Below are 7,930 nucleotides of genomic sequence, written 5' to 3' on the forward strand. Positions count from 1 at the left end.
GTCACATGTTGCATTTTATCATATATTTCATATCTAAAAAAGAAAAGTTGATGAAAATAAATTTTCTCATATTTTAATGGTCATATTCGTTAAAACCGATAAACCGCAACATTGTTTTTGTCGATATTTTTTTTGAAATATTTAACCTAAGTTTTGAACATTATGAGCGTCATGGTATTTTTTCCAGAATTTTCATGAGTTTAAATTTCAAATTTTGGAATTATTTGAAATTTTTATAATTTAATTTGAAGTTAATAGCATAATTTTGTATTTTTGGTCCATAATGAACAATATTAAGAAATTAAGTTGAGTTATTGTCAAAATATTAGTGAAGACTAAGTTTTGAGTCCTAAGATGGTTAGGGTAATTAACTTGTACATAAATATGAATTTATGTAATTATTGTGATTTTAATAAGTTAAATCACGCAAATCCATAAAAACCGATAAAATATACGATATTGGCTCTTAAAAGGCGATTTAGCATAAAATTAAGCATGTTCATACTTATTATAATTCTGTATTTTATTTATGATTGTTATATTTTTTATTTTTATATAACTTTTGAATTATGTAATTTTACTTAGTATGGCCTTAGTTTTTAATTGGTATTACTCGAAATGTATGGGAATATCGATTCGATTGTAATTATTGTGATCTCGTATCACCGTTTTGTAATTTAATAGATTTAATTTTTATTACAAATGTATAATAGGAAATTATGTAATTTTATTATTTTGTAATTTCTCGGAGTTTCCCATGAAGACGGTGTTACCTCGAGATGCGTACCAAGACCGAAGTTCAAGGGACCAAAGGAGTTGGTTTCCGCATTTGTAGTAGTTTATTAGATTTACTATTTTAGGAAGGCCATACTAGGATTTCTTTTTTATGCTTTGCATTTTATTTATATGTTGCATGCATCGCTAAATCGCCATAACTAAACATGCATTTTAAATCGAGTTTATCGACCGTGTCAATTACAATTATCGTAGTTCACCGCTTTAGTTCACTTAAAATGTGATAGATAATAAATTGACATGACCTCTCGCTAAATAAACAATTGAGACTTAGCCTTCCCAAAAATTAGAAACCATGAAAACTTATTTCGTGAGGGAGTGCGCTAGGCCAAACCGGGGTACAAACCTTGTTACGTAGGGGAAGTGGGTGATAAATGTCTATCCACCGAATTTATGTTGATGAGGGTTGTATCGCCAAAGCGTGCCCAAGTTAATGTGGATTTGGATCATGGACACATTTATTCGAAATTTGGGTTGAAGTCAACGAAAGTATTCTCAACCATAGCCGAATGTGTTTTAGGCTAAAGATAAATATTAATGTAATTTTATCGACCAAGAGTTCTAAAAGTAGAATCGATTGAAGAGTTAATCCACCGAGTTATATTGATGAGCGTTGTATCGCCAAAGCGTGCCCAAGTTAATATGGATTTGGATCTTGGAATCATTTATAATAGTTGGGTAGAGGTCACTATATAAATGCTCATATCTTGTTAAATTATTTACAAGTATGATTAAAAAGACAAATGTTAATATTTCCTTTTTCTCCATACTTGCAGTTCATTACAATGAATCCATCAAACGCTACTACACCGATAACTATTGAGTCTTGCCACAATGTTTTTGACGATGTTTGCTTCAACAATGATTTCGACACTACTAGAGAACTTCTTTTTGGTATAGGTTCGGATGGAAACCTAATCTTCATCACTTCTTCTAGACCACCTAATACTAAAAGATATCTTGTGAGCCGGTCTCAGGAAGACCGCCTCATAAAATCTATAGGATCTTTATCTTTCGAAGAGAAAGATGCCGAAACTAATGGGAGCTCAAGCAATCAAGCTCTTGCTTCTAAGGGCAAAAGGTTCAAGAAGAAGGGAAAGAAAGGGAAAAACTTCAAGCAAGTTAAAGATGAATGCCATTATTGCTATGGCATGGGACATTGGCTTAGGAATTGTCCTATATATTTGCGAAATATAAGGGAAGGAATCATCGTTCCAAAAGGTAAAATTCCTAAGGAAATTTGTGTTATTGATGTAAATTATACTTCCACTACGACATGGGTATTGCATACCGGTTGTGGTTCTCACCTTTGTAATCATTTACAGGGGCTAAGAAACGTGAAGAGGCTTCGCAAAGGAGATGTGGATCTACGCCTTGGAAATGGAGCTCGAGTAGCGGCCGAATCCAAGGGAACTTATGTATTGGCTTTGCCTAATGGATTTGAGTTGTATTTACATAATTGTTTTTATGTGCCAACACTTTCTAAAAACATTATTTCAATCGCCATGTTAGACATGGACGGTTTTTGTTTTGTCATTAAAAACAATCGTTGTATTATTTCAAGGAATGACTTGGTTATAGGCCAAGCTCCTTCCATTAATGGCATTTACATTTTAGAAACCTCGAATCCAACTAATGACATCTACAACATTCAATCAAAATAACTCAAATCAAGTGATCCAAATGAAACGTTCATTTGGCATTGTCGATTAGGTCACATAAACGAGAATCGCATCAAAAGATTAATTTCGACTAATGTGATTACACCATTTAATTATCAATCATATGGAACATACGAATATTCCCTTCTTGGAAAAATGACTCGTAATCCTTTTAGCGGTAAAGGAACACGAGCTAGTGAACTATTGGGACTCATACATACCGATGTCTGTGGACCAATGAGTATCACCGCTCGAGGAAAATATGACTACTTAATAACTTTCACCGACGACTTGAGTAGATATGGGTATATCTATTTAATGAAGCATAAGAGTGAAGCTTTTGAGAAATTCAAGGAATTTCAAAATGAAGTAGAGAACCAATTGAACAAAAAGATAAAAGCACTACGATCCGATCGTGGTGGAGAATATCTTAGCCATGAATTCGATTCACACTTGAAAGATTGTGGCATAATATCACAACTATCTCCATCCGGAACACCAAAACTCAATGGTGTTGCCAAAAGGAGAAATCAAACCCTACATGATATGGTCCGATCAGTGATGAGTCAAACCGAGCTACCAAACTCATTTAGGGGATTTGCGATCCAATCCCGCAATAAATCTTTGAACATTAGTCCTACCAAAGCAACCGAAAAGACTCCATATGAGATATGGAGAGGAAAAGTTCCAGTTCTATCCTATTTGAAAATTTGGGGTTGTGATGCTTATGTCAAAGTTAAAAATGACAACAAGCTAGCCCCACGATCTGAAAAATTCATCTTTGTATAATATTCTACCACCTCAAGAGGTTATCACTTCTATAAACCTCAAGAGAACAAAGTGTTTGTGTCTTGCGACGCTGTCTTCTTAGAAAGAGAATTTATTTCCAAGAGACAGAGTGGGAGAAATTTTGAACTTGATGAAGTTCAAGAGCCACAAACCGAGGTAGATACGCAAGAAGATGTTCCTTCGTCGTGTAGCGCGGTTTTCCCTCCTCCACTTAGAAGAACGGGCCGAGTTTCTCGCCATCCCGATCGATTTGTTTTGCATTCACATTTCTATTTTAAGCTTGCATTGTATTTATTTATTTCATAAAAAATTAAAAATCTAAAAAATTAGAAAATTGAAAAAAATTAATAAAATATTCACGTTTACTTTTGCATATAGGTTGAGTCGGAACGGTTGATTTTCATGATGATATTGTACTTTAACTTGCCATTTTACCTAAGCCTTGCACTTTCATTGACGGTTATTAGCCGAGTCTTACGCATAATCTACGAGTTTTTGTTCGAATATAGCTGACTGTTTAGACTTGACCTGATAAATTGGCAACCTACTGTACAATTTATTAGTTTTAGAGCCTTATATTTGGTGACATTCATGACCGGTTTATATAGGAATTGAGAGTAGTACTCCTTGCATAGCATGTTCATCATTTTTTCACTTTTATGACATACGATTTCTTGTCAAATGCATACATTCGGGTTTATGGTCAGTGCCACATGCAGGGAGGTGCTTGCAAATTCCCCTTTTGTTACATTTTTGACCCATTTAGCTTCACTTAAGCCAAATTTATCCTTTTTGACCCATTAGCTACCTCCAAAACTGAGTCTGCCTAGTCAAGCTAGTATAGTATGTCTTTTGTGGTATGTTTTTCCGTCTGCAAGTTTGGCCTGTGTGTATATTATTGGAGTTGGTGGAGGATGAAGGAAAGGAGTATGAGAGTGAAAAAAAAGGGGAAAAAAAAGAAAGAAAAACGTGAAGAAAAAAAAAGAAAAAAAAATGAAAAAGAAGGTGATTCACGTAAGTCAGAGAAAAAGAAGAAAAAAAAAAAGATTGAAAAAGTTATTAATTTATTTTATTTTATTCATTAAGACGGTATTAAAAAAGGGAAGTTAGTGACCGTCTCACTCCTCCGTTCTTATTCATATATTTTTGAGGAGATAGTGTAATTGGATGGTGAGTTGTATGCCAAATGAAGGGCACTCGTGTTTATTTTTCAGCCAGTTGAGATTCGGACGGTCTTATATGGTCCTGTTTAGGAACTAGCTTGGCGCTTTTACCTCCTCATTTCCATAATTTGTTTTGCCTTTTCTCACATGAACCTCACTGTTCCTATACTATTTGTAAGCCCTCTGCTGTGACGGACATTGTTGGTTGGAATGTGTGCATTTGTACTTAAATCGTCTTTCATTTTTGTTACATGCATGCTATGTAGGTCGCAGTTTAGTTGAGTGGCTGTTTCTCTTTCTCTCTTTTACATATTATTCACCCGTTGCTACATGAGAGAAGAGTGACCACGTGAGAGTCCGATTTTGCTGGTCTTGCAAAGTCGATAGGTCGGCTTTATTTATGAACAACTCATGACTCGTTAGCGTATTGACTGCTGTAGCTATAACCGTTGGTTTTTGTTGCATTAAATTGGTTTAAGTAGACAAGTTATAACTAGCTCTGAGTAATCATTTCTATTCCATTAGTTTGCATTTAGTTTACTCGATGACGAGTAAAGGTTCGGTTTGGGTAGATTTGATACGTGCATTTTATATAGTCTTTTTATCCTATTTTTACACGTATTTCCATATACTTTTGTACTGTTTATATTGCATTATGCCCCGAAATGGCTACTTTGGTTCGTCTTGTCTATTTTTTAGGAATGAACGTGAAAGTAGTAGAGCCGTACCATTTTCGTCCTGGTTTGCATGCATTTTAAGGAGACGGGATTTTCAGAGCGATATACTGCATTGGGTTGCATGAAGGAATGGTCTACGAAGCAGTCGGCAACGAGTTTGGAGCTGTTTTGGAGGAACAACACTCAGTCGAAGACTTTTCTTAGTCGATCGAGTGGTTTCATAAGCCGAGTAGGTCGATCGAGCAATTTGCTGTATTCGATCGAATTGCTGAAATTCAAGGTTACTCGATCGAATGGTTTGCTGGCTGAAGTTCTTGATCGAGCTGTTTCAAACAGCTCGATCGAGTGGATTGAGGTTTCACGGGACTTAATTAATCCGTGAATGTTTATTTTCGTTAATGGACTTGTTATTTTCTATTTAAGCGTGAGTTAATTAGGTCATTTAGATCTTCTTATCAATCTTTCACTACTTAACACTCTTAATTACGCTGCTTTCTCTTATCCCTAAACTCTTTCACTGTAACTTTTGCTTTCGGGTTATTATGATTGGATCTTGTGTTCTTTACGCCGGAATTCTTGCGATTGTTTTGGAGGAAGAACACTCGACCGAAGACTTTTCTGCAATATCCTCTCGATCGAGTACAAAAAGTACTCGATCGAGTGCTTTTCCTCACGTATGCCTTCCAAATTGCGTAAAACTCCCCAAAGTTGCATAAAAACACTCGCAAAAATATCCCAATATACCAAATACAAAAAGTAACAGTCTATAGTCTTTTTAACTACGCTAAAAATGTCTAAATTCTAATTGTCCTAATAAACGCAATAAAAATAAATTGAACGGAAATTAAAAATTAGTTTTTACAATTTGTTACACGGGGCATTCCCCGCTCACTTCTCAAAACAATTCAGTAGCCCCACGGAGGGCTTCTGACTGGAGGACGTCACTTCAGCAACACTAACCGTCCTCTTCATTCTCCAGGAGCTTGTACTTGAATCAGTAGGAGGAGAATAGTTGACGTCCACATACGCATGAACTTTTCTCGTCCTTATTCCTTTCTCACTAGCTTTAACGTTATCAGTCCAAACTTGGTTGATCTCAATCGCACCATAACCTTTGACATCCCTTGCATTTTCATCTGTACCTACAGCAAGGAAAACAAACGAATTCTCCTCCTTTTCGCTCTCCAGCTGAGGCGGAGGGGTCACAAAAGCAGCATAAAATTCAAAATTTGCATCTGGAGCGTCAATATGAGGTTCAGTGGAGGAAAGGGCATTGCAAGGCTGAGCTTGCATGGGAGCCCTTCGAGACTTAGACTGATGAAATATCAACTCCTCGCCCCCAACCCGAAAAGTCAATGTCTTACCCCCGACATATATCACTGCACGAGCAGTGAATAAAAAAGGTCTTCCTAAAATAATAGGGGTGTGAGTGTCCTCGGGGATGTCAAGCACAACAAAATCAACGGGAATAAAGAACCTCCCGATCTTAATAGGTATGTCCTCAATGACACCTAATGGCCGTGATATACTATGGTCGGCCATCTGTACAGTCATGTTCGTGCAATTAAATTTAGTCAAACCAAGTCTCTTAGCAAGAGACAGCGGTAAGACACTCACGAGCGCCAAGATCGCATAACGCGTTGTCATTCAAGTGGGTACCTATATAACACGGAATCGAGATACTACTCGGGTCTGATTGTTTAGGAGGTAACTTATTTTGAACTTGGGCAGTCCCTACCTCGGTCAAAGCTACAGTCTCATGATCATTAATATGCCTTTTACATAATAAAATTTCTTTCATAAATTTAAGGTAAGAGGGTACCTGTGACAACAACTCGGCGAACGGAACTGTGACTTGAAAGCTTTTCAGGAACTCGACAAATTTGCCGAACTGTTGATTGGCCTTCGTGTTCTGTAATCGCCTCGGGAAGGGCACGGTAATAGGTATTTCGAGCCCTTTGTTTCTTTCTTCCAACGTGTCGGCTAGATCAAGCTCTTTGTCACTCAATCGAGACTTCAAACTTCTCGATCGAGGTCTTTCAGGAGAGATTTCACTCGATCGAGGTCCTCATTATCAGCAACTGTCGATCGAGCAAAAATGCAACTCGATCGAACTCTTTCTTCAGCAATATCACTCGATCGAGTGGTTTGGACTTCTCGATCAATCTGTTCATTTTCCTGTTCACTCGATCGAGCAAGATTTTCATTCGATCGAGTCTTTTCTTCATATGTTTTCCTCGATCGAACCCCTCAAACTAGTTGATCGAGCAGTTTCTTCGTTGTCATCTCGTTTTCATCAACAGTAACCCGTTCATCAGCAGTAATACTCTTCCTTGGGTCTGAACTCAACAGCTCGGGTCCCTCATATGAACAACCGCTTCTCAGATTTATTAAATTTACCGTCTCATGTGGATTCTTATCGGCTTGTGACGGCAAATGACCCTGCTTCCTCGTGGACTGGTTCGCGGCTAACTGGGCAACTTAGGTTTCAACTGACTTAATAGATGCGTCTTTTTCTTGGTCACTTAGCTGCCACTGCTTTGTCAAAGACAGCAACATCGTCTTCAACTCAGATAGCTCACTTACCCCACCTGAAGATGATGCACCTTGATTGGGAGGAGGAATGGAAGGAGGCTTTTGAAAGCCTTGTTGAACCTTATGAGGAGGGACATATGGCTGCTGGTGCTGTGGTGGAGGAGTGGGATTGAGCACATTTTGACTTGTCCATCTCAAATTGGGATGGATAGCCCATTGGTTGTTATAATAAGAACCTCCTCCTTGCCTATATTGTTGAAAATCAAGGACTTGTTCTTTCTCCGTAGGACAGTCAATAGCAGTATGACCG

This window comes from Silene latifolia, chromosome Y, assembly GCF_048544455.1.
Source record: "Silene latifolia isolate original U9 population chromosome Y, ASM4854445v1, whole genome shotgun sequence".
In the NCBI taxonomy this organism is placed as follows: domain Eukaryota; kingdom Viridiplantae; phylum Streptophyta; class Magnoliopsida; order Caryophyllales; family Caryophyllaceae; genus Silene; species Silene latifolia.